This window comes from Talpa europaea (genome assembly GCF_964194135.1).
Source record: "Talpa europaea genome assembly, chromosome: X".
In the NCBI taxonomy this organism is placed as follows: domain Eukaryota; kingdom Metazoa; phylum Chordata; class Mammalia; order Eulipotyphla; family Talpidae; genus Talpa; species Talpa europaea.
In genome coordinates, this window is record NC_140081.1 from 71,701,208 (window position 1) to 71,704,621 (window position 3,414).

The window sequence follows — 3,414 nt, forward strand, 5'->3', positions numbered from 1 at the left end:
AGGAAAAAATGCAGTTTTACCTAAATGAGAACAAGCCTTCAAATACTGTTGAGATATCCTGCAGTTCTTCTGTTCCTTGCTTCTTTCTGTTCTTTTCTAATCATTTTCCTGGAACTACTTTTCACTCATGCTATCATCTTCACTCCTTTAGCTTTCCTGATACCTCAGAATCATTCTTACTCCTCACACTTTGATCCTTACTTGGTCACATCTCTGCCTTTATAATATTTTAGCTTTTTTCCCTAAACCTTTTATATTAACCACATTGCAACACAACAATAGAAATTTATGACAATAGATATGTATAACTATAAATATCTTTCTCCTAAAATAATTATTTCCATTACCAAAAACCCAGTGGCTTACAACAATGACTCTCACGACTCTGTAAGTCAGAAATTCAGGGTCTTACTGAGCTTCTCTGGGCCTGAGCTTCTCTGCTTGAGGTCTCCATGGCTCAGGTCAGTGGTGTGCTGGGCCAGGCTCTTCTCTTATCTGAAGGCTCTGGCAAAGAATCTACTGTGTTCACTCAGGCTGTGGGTTTTACAAAGTCATTTCACATTTATCAGTGTGGGGGGCGGGGGGATGAAGAGGGGGAAATTTCCCTCTATCTTTCAGGTTCTTTTTTTTTTTTAATTTTCACTTTGCTGTTCATTGATCCTAATCAACCCTTAAAAATCTTTCTCTTTAAATGTGAAGTTTTGATGGGACAAAATGGATGAATCTTGAGGTAGTTGTGTTGCATGAAATCAGTCAAAAAGTGAAAAACAGATTTCTTATGGTCTCACTCATCTGCAGAATATAAATACCCTAAAAACAATTACACACAAACAATAGAAGTAAAAAATGGTCACCAGAGGGACTAAGGGGTAGGGTGAAAGGCATTGGGGAGGAAGGCAGATGGAGAAAGGACACTCATGCTCTGGTTTCTCTTCAGATCCCATAAATCACTCGCCTTTTCTTTTAGGTTCTTGACTAAGCCATCCACTCTCACAAAAGACAGATTAACAAGAAGAAAAACAAAACAAAACAAAACAAAATAACATGTATGCCTCTTGTATATATGGGAGAGACCTAAGAAAACTGATAACTACCCAAAGTTAGTCAAACCACAACCTTAAATAACATGTCCACCTAAATACAAAAAATAAAAAATAAAAAAGGATATTGGGGGTGGAGTCGGGAGTAAGGGGAGACCAGTTAAGGGAAATGGGTTACCAGGAAAAGCACAGTAAACTAGGATATAATTGTTATGTAGATTTAGATTGCTGCCTTCTCCTTTTGTGAAGAGTTTCTCCAGATTTGGTCTTCTTTCTGGCACAGAGAGGGAGAAACCTATACAAATGGAGATTTTCTTTATAACTATAAATATTTTTTATAAAATGGTAACTTCAGGTTGATTGCCAGAGGTTTTCTTATATCTGTTTTCACCTAACAACTCTCCTAAAATAATTATTATGCCTAAGAGACACATTCTGTGGTGGCAAATTTTGCCCCCCTTGAATCAGCTCTTTGGCTGCACACTAGGTTAAACAAAGGTACAGAGGATTGAATGATTTACGTAAAGTTATAAAGGCAAGAAGTGAAAGTTGAACTCAAATTTCTGTCTTTAGACCCTGACACTCCATGCTTATTCAAATGCAACATACTTAGTGTTGGTTAAGTCAGCTTATCCCAGTGCTGGATGTATCTTTTCCCTTTCTTTAGTATATACAATGTACTCAAAGAGTTGGATACATTGACTCAGAACTTTTAATATTATTCACTTTCACATGAAATGGACAAAAGACTTTTTAATGTTTACTTACCTCTGGAGGAAAAAGATATTATTTGGCAAATCAAAACTGTATTAGAGGGCCTCCCTGGTGGCGCAAGGGGTTAAGCATCGCACTATGAAGCAATGCGCAGCCTCTGCAACATGAGTTCGATCCCTGACTGGCCAGGGAGCAACGCACATGGCGCAGCAGACCTCTCCTGACTCACCCGCTGCTCCCGTCAGCAGTGTACTTCGGTCAATCTGCCTGTTCTGTTCCCCACGCTGTCTCTGGTGACTCCTCTCACTTCCCGCATCTCTGGCCTGTACCCCAGCTCTTATATGCATAAATAAATAAATCTTTAAAAAAAAACTATACTAGAATACTTTATTGCTGCAAAGGAGTCTCCACTTTCAAACAACTGGTACAATTAAACTGTTTTATCTTGACCAAAGGTAATGTCAATTTGTGAATCATTTGGAGTCAAAGCTAAAAGTTATTTCCCATTGCTATTTAAACTTCTCTGTTGGAATTTGGTTTTCTTCCTATTGTTTTTTTTTTTTCTTTCTTCTTTTTTTTTTTTGACCTACAATTGTGACAATTATGCTAAATTCACAAGCTGTGTTAAAATAACTGTCTAGGTCTATTGGTTGGTGGGCTTATTTCCTCATATAACTTGTTTGAATACACAAACTAGTGTGTTTTCCAACAGAGCAAAATTGCCCTCTTTACATTTTTGCTCTAGTTATGGAAGTGTTAATTGTATCTAAAAATCACTTTGCTCCTTGCTATTATTGTGAGTAAATTAAATGATCAAGAAAGCAACTGTGAGATTAAACAATGTTTTGCATAAACAACTTATGTTTGAGAATAGTCCTGCCAGCCTATTCCTGCCAGAGTTAGTCCCTGGAACAGTACCCATAATGACTATGTGGGGCTTTCAAACATCTAGGAATTTTGCTTTAATTTTATTTTTATATTCCCCATACAATTGCAACCCCCTTATTTTGACCCCAATCCCTCCTTTCCCCGCCCCCCCCATAGTGTGTCTCTGGTTCATAGTTGTTTGTTGATTTTGATTTTTTCTTTCTTATAGTTATTCTTTTTCCTGGTCCCTTATTTAGGTTTTCTAGATTCCTGCCATGAGTGAGACCATCTGGTATTTTTCTTTTTCTTTCTGGCTTATTTCGCTGAGCATGATCCCTTCCGCGCCATCCATGTTGCTGCAAATTGCATGTGTTTATCTTTTTTGAATGCTGAGTAATATTCCATGGTATATATGTATCACATCTTCTTGATCCAGTCATCTATTTTTGGGCATTTGGGTTGTTTCCAAAGCTTAGCTATTGTAAATAGTGCTGCTATAAACATAGGGGTGCAGGTGTTCTTTGGAATTGATGTTTCTGTGTCCTTTGGGTAAATACCTAGGAGTGGAATTGCTGGATCATATGGAAGCTCTATGTTTAGTAGGTCCAGAAATCTCCACACAGCTCTCCACAGTGGTTGGACCAGTTTGCACTCCCACCAACAGTGCAGAAGAGTTCCTTTTTCTCCACACCCTCGCCAACATTTGTTGTTGCTAGTTTTTTTAATATGTGCCATTCTCACTGGTGTAAGATGGTATCTCATTGCAGTTTTGATGTGCATTTCCTTGATTACA